Source organism: Danio aesculapii, chromosome 12, assembly GCF_903798145.1.
Source record: "Danio aesculapii chromosome 12, fDanAes4.1, whole genome shotgun sequence".
NCBI classification, from domain to species: domain Eukaryota; kingdom Metazoa; phylum Chordata; class Actinopteri; order Cypriniformes; family Danionidae; genus Danio; species Danio aesculapii.
Genome location: NC_079446.1, coordinates 44,300,423 through 44,319,867, shown reverse-complemented (window position 1 = coordinate 44,319,867; position 19,445 = coordinate 44,300,423).

Sequence of the window (19,445 nt, the reverse complement as noted above, 5' to 3'; positions counted from 1 at the left end):
AATGCATTACATACACTCACCGGCCACTTTATTAGGTACACCTTACTTGTACTGGTTCGGACTCCCTTTTGTCATCAGAACTGCCTTAATCCTTTGTGGCATAGATTCAACAGAGTACTGGAAATATTCCTTCAGAGATTTTGGTCCATATTGACATGATAGCGTCATGCAGTTGCTGCAGACTTGTCGGCTGCACATCCATGATGTGAATCTTCCATTCCACCATATTCCAAAGGTGCTCTATAGGGTATATGCTGAAGTATGCTAAATTTGACAGTAACCTGGGTAAAGCGTTTCCTGTGAACTGTATACCATTGCAATATCGGCACGTTTAAGGTCTTTCAAATATGATTTTTTTTTTACCCCAGTATATTCAATGGAGCTTCTGCGCTAGCCTGCCGATTCTGCCGATTTTGTCTCGTTTTACGCTTGAGCAACAAAATGAATGCCAAAGTCTATTAATTATAAACTGATTGTATTTTAATTACACTACAACATTGATGCTAAAAAGGAACCATTTAAAATGTAAAAAAAGTCACATAACTTTTCACCGGAAGTTTATCAGTATGGGAAGAAACACTAGCTAGACATATACCCTATTGTATATATACCCTGACATATACTCTGGTGTTGACACAATACTCAATTGGTACTAATGGGCCCAAAGTGTGCCAAGAAAATATCCCCCACACCATTACACCACCAGCAGCAGCCTGAACCGTTGATACAAGGCAGGATGGATCCATGCTTTCATGTTGTTGACACCAAAATCTGACCCTTACATCCGAATGTCGCAGCAGAAATCAAGACTCATCAGACCAGGCAATGTTTTCCTCGGACCTCTGGCATCAACAAGGCATTTGCGCCCACAGAACTGCCGCTCACTGGATATTTTCTCTTTTTCGGACCATTCTCTGTAAACCCTAGAGATGGTTGTGCGTGAAAATCCCAGTAGATCAACAGTTTCTGAAATACTCAGACCAGCGCATCTGGCACCATTAACCATGCCACGTTCAGAGTCACTTCAATCACCTTTCTTCCCCATTCTGATGCTCGGTTTAAACTGCAGCAGATCATCTTTACCTTTACATGCCTAAATGCATTGAGTTGCTGCCATGTGATTGGCTGACTAGAAATTTGCATTATCAAGCAGTTGGACAGGTGTACCTAATAAAGTGGCCGGTGAGTTGGCTTGACAAACCACCAGCAGAAACACTCTTCTCTCTATTTGCACCAAACACTTCACCTGAACTCAATCTTAGTATCAAAAATAGTTAATCTTTGACAACCACACATCTGAAATAGCAGAGGTTCCTGTAGGTCAGAATAAACCCAATATCACCTCAAAACACTTAAAACTTAAAAATGTTTGATTAATAAGTTAAAATTAATATAACTTACTAAAGCATGTATTGCATGTAATTCACCCCCTGCCAATAACCATGTTCAAAGTCACTTAAATCAGCTTTCCGGATGTTCAGTTTGACCTTCAGCACATCGTTTTCGACCACATCTACATGCTTAAACACATTGAGTGATTGATTATAATAAGCAGCAGTCTCACATGTGTACCTAAAAATGTGGCCACTGAGATTTGCACATATTCTCTACAATGCAGAGCCTCGATTTGTAGAATTACATCAATGTTTGTTCACCTGGAAACACTTTTAACCGTTACCCAAGACTAAATGTATTTTGCAGGCCCCAGCTGTCTTACATGCGAATATAAATACTAAGCGAATTAAATCAAACAATTCAAGACAAAAATGATGAACAAGGCTATTCACCGAACACCCTGCCAGAGAGCTTCATGGGATAGCAGCAATTTTCCCATCGGGTTTAAGCTAAAGCCTCTGCTGGTTTATATAAGCTAAAGGGGAAACCGCAATAAATACCTTGAAACATTGACGGATGGGCTTATTCATTATTTAGCATGTAGAAGAATGGGGACAGTCAGGCCTGATAAAATGAACTATTTGTACAATCCGCAATCAATACGTGGCCTTTCTCCCACAGTGCAACAATTACTCTGAAACAACCACACACGTACAGTACATTCACATCTTTTCTTTACAGTACACACATATGAAAGCGTTTCATTAACGTAGATGGAGTTCCAAATGTGTCAATTGAGTCCAAATGAGAAAAAGCAAAGACATTGTGTTAGATGGTGGAGCACAGTAAATCTTTTACATTTGTCTGTGGAGTATTAGCTCTCTCCTGGGGAAAGCATGGCTTCTAAAGTCCCCTTCACCCAGACGGGCTTTGAATCTGTAATCCTTTGTTGACATTTATCATATAGAAGCAGAGAGACGGATTTAAAGATCAGAATTATGCACTTAGGCTATCAATCCAGTTAGGAATGCTACAAAACAGCTGCTAACTTACGGTTATCTTTAGTTGACAAGTCAAATCAGCTAAGGGCCTTCCTAAATAATTTCACATTTCTATTGTTTATTTTTATTTTGGTTCAAAATTTGATATAAAAGCAAATATGAACATTGAGCAAAACATATTAATAATAGCAAATATTGCAAAAAATTAATAAATAAATAAATAAATAAACTGTTATGTATATATTTATACAACTGGTCTGCCTGGTTCTCGAATCTGATTGGCTGATAACTGTGTGATATTCTGCAATAACAGCACTTGTACAGCCTCTTCACCCTTGTGTATTACTCCACCCACATCAGATCAATAAACTCAATACAGTTTGACAAATATTGCAGCTGTTTGACAACATAATGTACTTTTGAGGCTTTATAGGCAATAACGTAGTTGTTTAGATTGCAATTATGCAGTTTATTTTTAAGGATAGTGGCTATTTTATATATTTAAATTCAGACATTCAGTGCATTGGCAGCCAGCCTGCCATACTAAACAGACCAAAGACGGTTGACGTTCCACCACAAGATGGTGACAAAGACCCTATAATAAGTCCTTAAAGGAGAATAACTCAGCGCAATTTCAAATTACAGCTGATGAAAACATTATAAAACAGGTAACAGGTGACAGTTTAGGTCTATCTCTCTCTTTTGTATGTTCTAGTGCTGTATTTATATCATAGTAATCTGCTAGTGTTTGCTTTGGCTTTTTCGAGGTTAATTGTTGTGATCTCCCAATTGTAACAGAGAAATACTGGTAAATGTCTCTAGACTGATGTCATTTCATGCCGTTCAGCCTGATAATCTTAAAATGTGAGCCAAATCACCTGTTTTGTCATCGCTTTAGACATTACGCTAGAGAATCATTAAAACACTAGCTCTAAAGTGACGTTGGTGAATAAACAACAGTTTCTACTGTTCTGACATCAGCTGCAGATGCGAATATACTGCAAAAGAAAGTAGTTCTTCATACAAAAGAATTTTTAGACTGTCTGTGTTTGATTTTCTTTTTTATATACACAATTATACCGTTAATCTGTTTTATAAACGCAATATCCCACTTGTAGCAGTGCGATATGTTTTTATATCGTCACTGGTGGGACACTAAAGACTGATTTGTACTTCTGCGTCAAGCGCATGCATATGCTATGGTGCAGCCTACACGTGGTCGCATAGCAACGACGCGTAGTGCAAGCTCTGTGATTGGTCGGCTTGGTATCGCTGACGAGTGTGAGCGGAGGTGACAGCCACGCGAGCCTGATGGAATGAGTTTTTACAAGTGTGGAGTCCCGTGAAGGAGCTCCAGATGGAATGTTTTGTTTTGTGTTTACCTTATGATTAAAGTTGTTGCACATCCGCCGATTTCCACCTCAAAATGAGTAGGTTTGAGTAACTTGTACATTAAGATAGCGTTCAGAAAAATAGAAAACACTAGCGAAAAAACTAGACACAGAGGACTATAAAAACCTACTGCCAGCTAGTGTTTCTGAAGAGCTATTGCAGAGCAACACACAGCGAGCAGAAGTATAAATGCACGACGACATACATTGCATGCACCGTGGGTCAAGTCGATAACTAGACACTAGACTGATATACAGCCATATCACACTGCTACGAGTGTGATATTGTTCATTTACATACATATATATATATATATACCGAATTTTCAAGTGGTCTTAATTATATATATATAGCCAACACAGGCCTCCCACCAGTGCTGTTATATATACATATGTTATATATTAACATATATATATATATATACATATACATACATATATATATATATGTTAATATATAACATATGTATATATATAACAGCACTGGTGGGAGGCCTGTGTTGGCTATATATATATAATTAAGACCACTTGAAAGTTCGGTTCCTCTGGGTTGAACATTTATGGTCACACTTTATATAGACACACTTATATTACATTAGTTATTGCTACTTAATATTTTTATTAACATGAAGTATGAATTAACAACATTTTAACAGCATTTGTTAATCATAGTTTACTAATGCATTGGGAAACAAAAAGCGCTTGTTACATTAGTTAATGCACTGTAAGTTAACATGAACTAAGATCAATAAATAAAAAAGTTTGTGTTAGGAAATACATAAACATAACTAATGTAACCCTATTTTTAAATTGTTACCCAATTTATAGTTTGAATAAAAATGTAATTTTCAATCACTGATATTTCTTTTAAATATTTTTTTTTTACCAATATTTAACATAATTTTTAATATAAAAGATCATTACAACAAGTTATCAGCCTAAAATAAAAAGCAAGCATGTTTGCATCTTAAATAAAAAATATGTACATTTTAAAAATGAAACATGCAAGTTTTATAAACCCATCTAATTGCTCATAGCTGTCTCTGTAATGAATACACTAGGTGAATAAATGATTCAATGATTCACTCAACTTACTTCAGAATCAGTGTTCTGAATGAACGCTTCACTGATTGAGTGCACTCATTCATTTCTATAATGCACTGCAATATAGAGCACACTCAATAACTAGAAAACACCCATAATGCACAGTGACGGTCGTGCCAGACGAATCCCTGCATCCTATTTCCTAGCTGTCTCTGTGAATCACAAGACGCTATTAATATTACACATCGCCTTTAAAGTTAACAGCAGGCTAATATTTCCTGTGCAATCGCCATATAATTTTCCCAGACGTGTTTAGGTTGACGTAACATTGCTGCAAAGTGCTTTAAAGAAAACCTAACAATCAGACAATTCATTCTCTCGGCGTGCATTTAATAATCCGACCTGCACAATGTACACTTTTACATTGCGGCCCGTTTTTAAAGAGACAAATTAGTCTCGTAGGAAATGACAGAGCGAGTGCTGAGAACGTCTTGATAATGGTCTAGTAATACTCTAGTACTCTGACTTCATATTAAACCCTGGAGCTAATTTCCCCACAGAATGCACAAGAGGGCACTCACATTACTTTTTAATGCATATTCACTGGACTCTTTTGGGTTTCCGCTTATTTATTTCTCAAGTGCTGCCAATGAAAACCATGTTTCCCCGAGCAAACCTGTGTATTCGCTCAAGCCCCCCGAACACACCGTGCTCCTGAGAAACAGCAGTGTGTGTGTTTAAGGGAGTGAATAGTGTGGTTTTTAAACTCGCTCTACGTGTGTGTGTAGAGGTTAAATGAACTTTAATGGAAATAGGAAGAGTGCCGGTTCGGCGTAGGCGTTCAGGAGGGAACGGAGATCCAGCCAGATGCCATTCCCATTAAAGCCATGACTCAAAAAGTTGGAAGCCACCTACAGCGCAACAGCGAAATGAAGGGAAAATGGGCCGCGGTCATGCTGGGAGGATTAGGCCACTCTACTGTAGAGATGAGTTTCGCAGGATGGAAAAGCAAGTTCGTCCAGGTGTAGTTCAGTTTCAGTCAGGAGAGTCACATTTTCACAGCTGTAATGAGAGATTTGGGCTTGGAAGGGCAGCATTTCCAACTTCCTACTTGGAAGTGCAATAAAACTCCAGTGAGACTTTCAACTTGGAAACTAGGAGCTATGATTTCGGCGAGATGTGGGAGTATGACTTTACATGAACATGGTGGCACTAGGAAAAATGAATCATTAATGATAGGCAGTCACTTTTTTAGGATTTAAACGGCATCGATGAGTCAAAGTTATCCAGCAAATAGATCTGCAAGTCTGCAAACTAACGAGATTCTGGAAAAGACACAGGTAAAAGAGGTGGGCGGTATGACCAAACTTATATACTTATTTATTTTATGGTAATGATATATTTCATAATATAGTTATTTAAATAGGTAGTCATTCCAGAACATCTGCAAAAATTGTAATTCTGAATTATTTAAAGATTAATATACAGAATTTCCTAGAGTTGGGTTGTGGTTGGAAGGGCATCCACTGTGCAAAACCTTTGCCAGAATAGTTGGTGGTTTATTCTGCTGTCGGGACCCTTGATAAATGAGGGACTAAGCTGAAGCTGAAAAATGAATGAATAAACGAAATTCTGATAATATATCTAAGCATAATACATCTAAGACTTGGTTGCTTCTAGCTTGGTTTTACTTCTTGGGAACTTCGACTTCACGAAATGGGTAGTTTTAATTAATGGTAAGGATATATTTCACAATATAGTAATTTAAATAGGTAGTCATTCCAGAAAACCTGCAATTATTTAATAGTTAATATACATAATTTCCTTGTGCTGTGTTGTGGCTGGAAGGACATCCGCTGCATAAAACCTATGCCAGAATAGTTGACGGTTCATTCTACCGTGGTGACCCCAGATAAAATAAGGGAATAAGTCGAAGGAAAATTATTAGATGAATGAAATTCTGATAATATATCTAAGCATTTTATGACATGACTTGTTTACTTCTAGCTTGGTTCTTCTTTTTGGAAGCTTCTACTTCATGAAATGGGTCGTTTTAATTTAGGTTAACGATATATTTCATAATATAGTTATTTAAATAGGTAGTCATTACAGAAAATTTGCAAAAATTGTAATTATAAATTATTTGATGGTTAATATACATAATTTCCCAGAGCTGGGTTGTGGTTGGAAGGGCATCTCTGCGTAAAAACCAATGCCAGAATAGTTGGCGTTTCATTCTACTGTGGTGACCCCTGATAAACAAGGGACTAAGCTGAAGGAAAATGAATGAATGAATGAATGAAATTCTGATAATATATCTAAGCATTTTATGACAAGACTTGGTTATTTTACTTTTATTTTCCTAGTGTGAGGTTTACATGGCCCACATGTCACTTAGTTGTGGGCATTAAGACCCGGCTGAGGCTGTTAGTTGATAGAGGCTATATAGCTACACAAGTATCTGTTTAAGGCCACATCCACATGTACATGTGTATTTTCATAAACTGAGTTTTTTTCCCACCTTTGTTTAAAAAAATGAAATTGCAAAAATGCACTGTCAAGGACATCCCGAATCAAAACACAGCATAAAAAGCATTAGTATAAAGCCCTGTTCAATCAAAAAGATGAAAACAGCAAACACGCTGACGTCACGAGGCAAAACTGAATTTGCTGAGTTTTTGAAAATCTTCATCCAGCCAGAGTTTTCAGAAACATTTTGTTTCAGTCACCTGACGCTCTGTATTTCTCTGGACAAAAAGCCAAACTGTGCAGAAAAATGATTTTGAAAAAACTGATGCTCATGTGAACATTGCCCAACTTACTGAGAGATTTTGTACACAGAGTTATTCTGTACTCACATTAGTTTTAAGTCGATAATCTAAAACAGTTCATCGAAGTCACAGGTAAAATTTTACCTCATATTGCCAACCCAAGCTCGCTGATATGTTCCCAGAGTTACACATTTGAGAACCACAGTTTTTGTTTTCACAAATCCCCTAGAGGTCGCCGTGTATATGTTGACAAACTCAAATACGTTACTGGGGCACATTTTCTTATTCACGTCATTTGTTGTAAATCCAGCAGAGGACGCTGCGTACATTTTTGCCAATCTCATTGTCCTTCTTGTGTCCCTCATTGTTTGTCTGTGCATAATATATCAGCATACAATCAACGGACCAACCCACCCCCTTCCCTAAACCCAACCGATAATGTTTTCAAAAGCAAACTAGAAGAGAAAATTGCTGCATGCTTTTAAAACAATTTCACACTGTTTTGTTTTGCTTCATTTTATCTGGTTTCTGGAACCAAAGTCTGATGCTATTTGTGGCGAGTTATTAAGCAAACTGGTTATGGTGGAAAAGCCGCCCATGAAAAGGTCAGCGGTATATCGCGAAAAACAGTATAGCGGGAAAACGCGAGCTATGAGCCCAGGGCAACATATGGCTGCATTTTCTGTGTAAAGCAAACGCTACAGGGACATATTTCCAATTTGCCTGGGTTACAAATTGCTGAGCTGATCTTACTATGGGTGTTTTCTGTCAACCGTCCCTATAAGCAATCTACTGCCAAACCACCAGGGGGCCCCCTTGCTCTCAAGTGTTATATAAAGACAAGCTGTTCAACTGAATTATGCTTTCTTTTTATTATTTTGCCTTAAGAACGGTTGATTTGAAATAATTATAAAAAAAAATCCACATCCAAGACATCTCTTCATTTTCACTAAAGCCACCAGCCATCTGCATTCCTATTATCCCTAGTAGTGTCACTTATTTTTACATCCCAGTGTTGATAAGTATGGACATCTAAAACATCATCTCAAAGAGTTGCACAATACATGTCATGTCATTGCATACAGCATTGTTTATCCAGAACTTGATCTGGGATCTACAGGTAGGTACCCTAAGTTTGATCAATCCTGAAATGTGTTTGTCTTCACTGAAAGCAATTTTCTGGAATGAATGCACAGTGTGAAAAGGGCTTAACTAACCTGCAAACCAATAACAGCACTGCCATGTTGTTTCCATTTCATTAATATGGGAGAAAACCAAGCAGATTGTACTTAAATCAAATGGAAACATGAATTCAAACAAGCAGTTTTATATTCTATAAATACACTAAAGAGGCTAAACAGGTCAAATGGTTTCATAATTCAGTCACTAATAATTCCATTACCTTTACTCTGGGTTTGCTTTGAAGCACTGGGAATGCGCTGAAAGCATTACAATTCGTTCAATTGCAGCCTGTATCAACATGCATGAAGGCGATCTGAACTTGTGCGTGATGTCAAAGTTTGTACAGAGGTCTGAAGTCCACCGTCGGTTCATGTGCATTCATGAATATCACTCCGTTACGACAGATGAAAGACTCAGTCAGTCAGTAGGTTGAAGGTTTATGTATGCGAGGTCTTTTTAAAGTATGTGTAGAAATTAATTAGCATCAAACGCTGTGAAATGAGGTAGGGGGAAAATGTGGTCATGTTTGGTGATTAATATGTAATTCATTTCAGTTTTTCAGTTTAATTCATGTCGTTTCTGTGTACTTAATATACTTAAAAATTCTTAAATCAAGAAGCATTTTTAGACAAGTCAAAAATATTGGTTTGTTTTCAGAAATAATAGGTCAAAACTATATGGATTTATCCTTAAATAAAGCAAAATAATCAGTCAATAGGCCAACCCAGGTTCATTTTAATTACGTACCCCTATATATGTTTCTGGAGAGTGCCAAATATGTCCTAGAAGCAGCATTTTTTTGTAGTTTTTGCTTTCGCGTATCCGTCAGAGGCCGCTGTCTATGCTTTTTCAGATCTCAAATTTCTCTCACGAGTGCCATTTGTGCCTACTTTTCTCACGTAAATCCACCAGAGGCTGCTGTCGACCGACTGACCGACCAACTGACTGATCGACCCACCCACCCATTTCCCTTAACCCAACCGACAGTATTTTGAAAAGCAATCCAAAAAAAGAAAAGCCCTTGCGGCAGCCTGGTTTTAATCACGTTTTCGTATTTTACCACATTCTCACCCTGTTATTTACTTGTTTATTTAATTTTTTGACTTTTGTTTTTGCCATACCTGCTTTCTGTAACCGTTCTTTGCCGGACTTGAACCTTGTCGTCACGGTCAATTCCACTTTGCGTCTCAAATTCTCCAACTTATGCAGCCAGCCACTGGACAAACTGATAACGGTGGAAAAGCCGTCCACATGGAGGTAAGCGGTTAGCTGGTAAGCGCAAAAAGGAATGGCGTCATACGTAACTCTGGCAACATAATTTGCTACAATTTCAGTATGAGCCTATGTTCCAATAGGCTAAGTAGAATAATGTTATCGCTATTGTTAACACCAGTGGTGTAGTCCTAAAAAAAAAGGTGGTGTACTATTACCCACCCAACCCGCCCATGCTGTATTATAATTTTACCTGAACATTTCAGCGAGACATCATTCAGTTGACTTCGAAAAACAAATTAAGATGAGAGTTAAAAAAACATTTGGTTTACAGTTAAAGGGGATGCGAATACACGTAAATTAGGGAAGTCTAATCAGCAAAACAAGAGAGTATACCGAGGGTACTGTATATGCAATTATTGATCCTCAGAAGTCGTAATACCCAAACAGCTAATGGAAAAAAGTAGGCATACTGAGTATACTTGTGTATAGCCCCGACTACACCACTGGTTAACACTATTATAATCTGACATGATATTACATTACTTACCCCACTGACAGATTATTTAGCTTGTTTTAAAGAAAATCTCACTTAGTTAAACATATTACTTCTGAAAACAAACAATATTTATTAGTTGTCTAAGAAATGCATCTTGATTAAAGAATGTTTGGCTACTAAGACTGGAAACAAGACAAAAACTCCATTCCAGAAACACATTTTTGCAGTGTGCTTCATAAATATTGTATATTCAAAACTACAGTGAGACTGTGGAAGTTAATGTTAAATAATTAGGTTAATTTTCAATAACTTCGATTTTTTGATGCAATAATGCCAAATATGTTTGTCTAGTACTGCATGAAAGTCATTCAAAACTAAAGAGGGACATTTTACATCAGAATTTCAGCTAAAAACCACAACAACGACATTTTGGGGCCTTAAAATGCAAATTAAATAAATAATAATAATAATAATTTGACTTAAAGAAAAATAGATACAGTTGAAGTCAAAATTATTAGTCATCCTTCTTTTTTTCTTTTTTTTTAGATACTTCCTAAATGATGTTTAACAGAGCAAGGAAATTTTCACAGTATTTCCTATAATATTTTTTCTTCTGGAGAAAGCCTTATTCGTTTTATTTTGGCTAGAATAAAAGCGGTTTTACATTTAAAAAAAAACAACAAGGTCAACATTATTAGCCCCCTTAAGCAATATTTTTTAGATTGTCAACAGAACAAACCATCGTTATACAATAATTTGCCTAATTAAATTACCTAAATAATCCTAGTTAAACTTTTAAATGGCACTTTAAGCCGAATACTAGCATCTTAAAAAATATCTAGTCAATTATTATGTGCTGTCATCACAATAAAAGATAAAATAAACCAGTTATTACAAATTAGTTATTAAAACTATTATGTTTAGAAATGTGCTGAAAAAAATCTCTCCTTTAAACGAAAATTGGGGCAAAAATATACAGGAGGGCTAGTATTTCTTCAACTGTAGATACACTGTACTGCTGTATTTATAACATGAACCTCAAAATCTAATCTTTTGAATGACACATTATGTAATGAAAAACTTAACTTGACCAAAGTTCGGTCTAAAACTTCATTATGGTCACAATGGGCTGCGCCATTTAGAATTATGTGCAATAACGGCTCTCACAGCATGGAGCGAACTGCAGCCTTTTTTTCCTGATTTCCCTCTTTCAGGGCTTAAAGATTCATTATTTCTGCTCCAAAAGATGAAGAGAGCCAAGGCCTTGAAGAGCTGCTCAGCCCTTTATAAATAACACAGCATCAGCTTCAGTGTCAGTGCATTTTGTAAAACAACACTTAAACACACATTAACGTCACGCGCAAGCCCAGATCTATGCGCACGTCAGACATATGTTCAGTGTGCCGGCTGGTTGTAAACAAAAGAACAAACACGCTTCAAATGCGGCGTTCGGAAAAAAGAGGCTTATAGGAGGAAGCTTTCAGCAGCACCTCATTGTCTGTAAGAGATGAAGAAGGTGAAAAAAAGCTGCCCTCCATTCGAAGTGTTTTCAGTGTAAAGCATTAACATAATTTTTCCGACTGCGGTTCTCCCAGGACCTGCTGATGAAGGCTCTACCCATAATTCTAATTGCACGGACTGCATTCTTAATTAAAAGCGGTACAAATGGATTTTATGCCATGCCAAATTAAATCTAAATTCATTAGATATAAACCCCTTTTAAAAATTGATGCAAATATTTGAATTTTTCAAAAGTTTGAGCTCGCGCTCTCCATTTTAGATGAGCGCGCCATTATACCAGAGGAAAATGAATGTCTTTTTGTAAATGAATTATCTAGTTACTATCAAATATTTAACAAACCTTGGACGATGTGTCCTTTATTTGGCCTGTCTTTCATATCCTGGTGCCTTCAATATACTGCTGTCTACACCGGCAGATAAAAGAGAATGCCAGAAAACGTCATTTGAGGCTCTAGAAACAATTAAGAGCTTTATATCAATGCAAACAAGGATTTGGACTTGATGTTTTAAGAAAAAACTGCAGAAAGAGAGACAGAATATCCATAAAGTTGCATCATCTATTCTATTAAACTAGAGATAAGAGGCAGTCTGAAGATATAGAGATAATAAAATAAGAGAAATTAACTGTGTACTATATACCAATATTATCGTCTCCATGTGAACCACACAAATGTGATTTTATAAAAATGGTGCCATCATACACACGTGAATTACACTATTAAATGTTTAGTTTATAGTCATCGTGAGATCAAGGATTGCTTTGTTTTCTTATACGTACAGCTTAACATACCAATTCACTTCTCTCAGCTGTTTTCTATACTGTCAATTCAATGACTAGCCAGCGTCCAAGGACAATGTTATTTTGATGTCCAATAACAGCATCAAATGACATTGATATTAAGTGACCAAAATCCAACGTCAAGCCAACATCTTAAACCAACATCATATTGATGTCAAATACTGACATTTATTCGTATGCCAACCAAAGTCCAACCTCTGATAAACGTCATAGTAGTAACGTCTACACAACGTCAAGCTGTGACATCATTAGATGTTGATATTTTGTTTATTTTAGGTTGCATTGGGAAGTGACCAAAATCCGACATCTATATATTTTGCATAATTAACTAAACATGTCCAGTTTACTTAACTGACCTATAGTTAAACCTTTTAATAGCACTTTAAGCTAAATATCTTGCAAAATATAGATGTTTGATTTAGTTTTTTTGGACCACCTTTTTTGTTTTTGTGACTTTGGACTTCCAATGTAACATAAAAATAACCATATATCAACCTCTAATGATGTTACAGCTTGACGTTGTGTGGACGTTACCACTATGACGTCTATTAGACGTTGATATTTGGTTGTTTTTAGGTTGCATTGGGAAGTGACCAAAATCCAACGTCAAACCAATATCCTAAACCAACGTCACATTTGTCAAATACTGACATTTATTCGTCAGTTATATCAACCAAAATCCAACGTCTGATGGACCTCATAGTGGTAATGCCCACACAACGTCAAGCTGTTTTTGGGTTGCGTTGGAAAAGGACCAAAATCCAATGTCTATATTTTGCATAATTAACCAAACGTGTCCAGGTTACCCAAGTGACCTATTGTTAAGCATTTTTAAGCTAATTTAAGCTAAATATGTTGCAAAATAGTAAACTAGTAAAACATTATTTACTATCTTCATGACAAAGACAAAATAAATTAGTTGTTAAAAAAATATATTTTAAAAATCTCTCTGTTAAGCAACACTTGGAAAAATGTAAAAATTCGATTTAATTTAATATTATTTGTATAGCGCTTTTTTACAAGAATTATTGTTTCAAAGAAGCTTTACAAATTACTGCATTACAATCAAAATCAGAAAAGTTAAGGTTATTAGTAACCATAACTTTATTAGTTTCTAATAACTTTAACTAGTAACTAATAGCTTTTAACCGTTAATTTATTGTACATAAGCATAGTTTACCTGCAGATATATAGTATACACTACATGACAAAAGTCTTGTCATCGATCCCAGTTGTAAGAGCAACAAATAATAACTCGACTTCTAGTTGATCATTTGGAAAAGTGGCAGAAGGTAGATTTCTCTGATGAATCATCTGTTGAACTGCATCCCAAACATCACAAATACTACAGAAGACCTATTGGAACCTGCATGGACCCAAGATTCTCACAGAAATCAGTCAAGTTTGGTGAAGGAAAAATCATGGTTAGGTGTTACATTCAGTATGGGGGCGTGCGAGAGATCTGCAGAGTGGATCGCAACATCAACAGCCTGAGGTATCAAGACATTTGTGCTACCCATTACATTATAAACCACAGGAGAAGGTAAATTCATCAGCAGGATAGCGCTCCTTCTCATACTTTAGCCTCCACATCAAAGTTCCTGCAAGCAAAGAAGGTCAAGGTGCTCCAGGATTGGCCAACCCAGTCACCAGAATGAACATTATTGAGCAAATCTGGGGTAAGATGGAGGAGGAGGCAATGACGTTAAATCCAAAGAATCTTGATGAACTCTGGGAGTCCTGCAAGAACGCTTTCTTTGCCATTCCAGATGACTTTAATAATAAGTGATGTGAGTCATTGCAGAGATGTATGGATGCAGTTCTCCAAGCTCATGATGGAGTCATACACAATATTAATTCTTTTTCCACTGCACCATGACTTTATATTCTATACTGGACATTATTTCTGTTAAGTGACAAGACTTTTGTCAAAGCAAAGTCAGACCTTACTGTCCTAATTAAATAATTAAATCTAGTAATCTAGTGACCTTTACCTTTCATATAAACCACTCCTGATACCAAATGATCAACTAGAAGTCAAGTTATTACTTGTTGTTCCTAAAACTTTTGTCAGGTAGTGTATAGATACTGTCTATGTGTACATGTTCAATGAAGTGTATTAAGTGTGTGTGAAAAAAAAGAATTACAATTTCACAGAAGGGCTAATACTTTTGACTTCAACTGTATATCTCCACAAACCACGGACTCTTATTGAAAATCGATGGCATTTGGCTGTTTCTCTGCATGTGTGAGCGGCCTTTACACCAAAGTATGGAGGGATGTGGGATGAAGGAGAGTGTTAGAGAGAACGAGGGAGGAGGAGGAGGAGGAGTGTGTGGAAAATATGTTTCCACCAGAGGCCAAAGATTTATGGATGCTTCTCTGTGTCTTCTGTACTCGGCAGGGCTGCAGTCTCCCAGTAATGGAGAAAACAGATGTTTGACACACCAGCACCTCTTCATGGGTCCGCCGTCTTTTACAGCGGCTCCAGCTTTTGGCGCGGGGCAGAGCGGAAGTGGAGGTCATTGTGAAACATGAGGCCTGGGATAAGAATCTCTTCAGTCATGTGTGCCACAGCTGGGGCTGAATTCCCACACACACACCCCTCGTGGAAAAGTCATATTTTATGTCTTTCAATGCTTTTCTTACTCTGACTAGTTAGCACTTTCTCTCCGTCTCTCTGCTGACTTTTCACCATGGCCTTTCACTACCGCCGCGCTCTCCAGCGGATGAATGTTTTATTCATTTACTATTCAGGAATGCGCCTGACAAATGCAATAGTTAAGTTCCTGTTCAATTGTTGTTTCTACTCGACTCAATTCTCCCATAATTCTTTTCATTTATCAGCGGATGTTTCAGAAATCGAAAATGATTGTAGACACTTGATAGAATTTTAAGTGTAAAAGTATAATATATACAGTTGAAGTCAGAGTTATTAGCCCCCCTTAATTATTAGTCCCTATGTTTATTTTTTTTCCCCAATTTCCATTTTAACAGAGAAGATTTTTTTCAGCACCTTTCTAAACATAATAGTTTTAATAACTCATTTCTAATAACTGATTTATTTTATCTTTGCCATGATGACAGTAAATAATATTTGACTAGACATTTTTCAAGACACTTCTATACAGCTTAAAGTGACATTTAAAGGCTTAACTAGGTTAATTAGGTTAACTAGGCAGGTTAGGGTAATTAGGCAAGTTGTTGTATATTGATGGTTTGTTCTGTAGACTATTGAACAAATATATAGCTTAAAGGGGCTAATAATTTTGACCTTAAAATAGTTTTTAAAAAATGTAAAATAATAAAACAATATAAATAAAATAAAAATAAATAAAATATATAAAACAAATAAGACTTTCTCCAGAAGAAAAAATATTATCAGACATACAGTGAAAATTTCCTTGCTCTGTTAAACATCATTTGGGAAATATATATAAAAAAAAAAAAAAAAAAAAAAAAAAAAAAAAATATATATATATATATATATATATATATATATATATATATATATATATATATATATATATATATATCAAAGGGGGGCTAATAATTCTGACTTCAACTGTATATATATATATATATATATATATATATATATATATATATATATATATATATATATATATATATATATATATCGATATAGATGATGATATATATATATATATATATATATCATATCTATCTATACATATATCTATCTATCTATATATATATATATATATATATATATATATATATATATATATATATATATATATATATATATATATATATATATATATATATATATATATATAGATAGATAGATATATGTACAGGGGCAGATTTAGAGATTTTTAGGGGCCCTAAGCAATTCCGGATATGAGGCCCTAGCATTGAAAATCAAAACATTCTCTTGCTCTATACATTTTTTTCTGTAGAGTATTCATTCATTCATTCATTCATTCATTCATTCATTTTCTTTTCAGCTTAGTCCCTTTATTGTTCAGGGGTTGCCACAGCGGAACGAACAGCCAACTTATCCAGCTTATCATTAAACGCAGTTTTACGCAGCGGATGCCCTTCCAGCCACAACCCACTCATACACTCATGCATTCACACACATACACTACAGACAATTTAGCTTATGCAATTCACGTATAGCACTTGTGTTTGGACTGTGGAGGTAACCAGAGCACCCGAAGGAAACCCACACCAACACGGGGAGAACATCCACACAGAAATACCAACTGACCCAGCTGGGGCTCGAATCAGCAACATTCTTGCTGTGAGGCAATCATGCTACCCACTGCGCCACCATGTCGCCATTATTATTATTGTAAATAAACTGCATGTTAAAAGTACGGATAGACAACGTCAACCGTCTTTGGCTAATGACGCCAATGCGCTGTCTCTCAGAAATTAGAAATATTTTAAAATAGGCACTATCTTTATAAATAAACTGCATAATTGCAATCTAAACAACTACATTCTCGACTAAAAAGCCTCAAAAGTAGATTATATTGTACATTAGCTGCAATATTTGTCAAACTGTAGTGAGCTTATTGATCTGCTGTCACTCTATGTGGGCGGAGTAATACACAAAGGTGAAGAGCCTGTACGAGTGCTGTTAATGCAGAATATTACACTGCTATCAGCCAATCAGATTCCAGAACCAGACAGAACTGTTGTATAAATATATATATATATATATATATATATATATATACATACAATATATATATACAACAGTTCTGTCTGGATCTGGAATCAGATTTTTTTTTTATAGTTTATTTTATATATTTTAATATTAACTGGAACCTTTATCTTCTTAATGCAAAATTAAACATTCACAAATAAAAATACAAGTTCTAACTAACTAATTTGCAAATCTTTAAACTAAATTAGCCATTTTTGTGAATAGATTTTGATATAAATAAAAAGAATATTTAAGCAAATTTAATTCATGATCAATCCAACTATATGAATTGAATAATTGCTGTTGGTGAATCACTATAAATGTGCTATATAAATACACATTACATTACATTACATGCCTCATGCTTTCCACACTCTTTTAGACATGCTATGTGAATGGCCCTTACACTGAAAAAAAATAGATCATTAGATTTACTAAATTGTTTTAAGGTAAGTGGTTGCAAACAATTTATATGAGCTGAATTTAAACAAATTAAATGTAGTAATGTTCAACTTAATTTGTTTGTTTAAATTCAGCTTAAATAGTTTTAGATTGTTTGCAACCATTTACCTTAAAACAATTTAGTAAATCCAATGAACCATTTTGTTTCAGCGTAGACAACAGTATCTGCCAAATACTTGTCCATATCGCTGAATTATTTGGAGGACATCTGATGAACATTAAACCGGAGAATTAAAGGATGTCCAAAGGAAGGATGTGGTCAACCTCACAACTCTGCTGCCCCAATCGCTCCTCATCCATCTTCATCATCTTCTTCTTCTTCTCGGAGGATGTGTGGGCGTGTCTGTTTCCTGTCCTCACCTCGGCTCTTCCTGCTTCATTCATTCACAGGGCTGCGAGAAAGAGCGGGCCGAGAGACACAGAGACAGATCTGGGTCTGCGCTCGGCACCTGAGGCGCCCCGGTGTCACCAGAACTCTTCATTTGTGGAACATCTGTAGCGCACAGACAAAATTATTAATAACTCTGCCTGCTCATCTGCCAGAAAGGGTGATGAAGTGGTGATATAGTCCAGCGGCTAAAGCTGAGCACGGAGAGGAAGAGAGAGAGAGAGAGAGAGAGAGAGAGAGAGAGAGAGTGGAGCAGAGAGAAGACAGATATAGAGGAGCTCTCTGGCATCATGTCAACTTAGAGGGAGGTTTGTGGTCAAACTATCCATTACAGTACAAGACATATTGTAGAGGAATTTTCTGAGATTAATTACTGAACTCTTCATTTCTTGAGCTTTCAATTCATGTTGTCATTCATTTTCCTTTGGCTTAGTCTCTATTTCAGAGGTCGCCACAGGGGAATGAACCGCCAATTATTCTCTTCTTGCTGTGAGGCGACAGTACTTACCACTGAGCACGGATTGAGTTAACCATTAATGATTAAGTGGACTGAACATAAAACAATTAAGTTGTCCCAAAATAAATCTCAAAATTTGTGTTGTTTCTGCTCATTTTAAATAAGTAATTTGAACAAGCAGCAATTTTTAATTTCTTTTTTTAAATGAAGATCCCCAAAGATGGACTTTGGATGAACATTTTAATATGGTAAAAAATTGCTTACTACCTTAAACTCTGATGACAAATCAAATGAACCAAAAATAAGCCTACTCAACTTGCATTACGTTTGAAACATCAAGTTAATCTCTTATAACTTATTAAATTAAAATGAAGCATAGTTCACTTATTTCAGTAACATAAATTAACAAGCCATGGTGTCATAACAAATTATACAGTAACAAATTATACAGAAATTTAGTTTAAGCAACAATTCACACTACTAACTACTGGCTTATTGCCTGCTGTTATTAAGATATTTTTGTTTTCTAGTACTTACTGTATAAGGTATGATCCTATTGTACACCAGAATTCTACTCAACACCTAAACATAACTACATTATTAAGCAAAAATAGGCAGCTAATATTCGGATTGTTGAGCTAAAGTCTAGTTAATGGGTTGTTAATACCAATATCCATCCATCCATCCAAACATCCATCC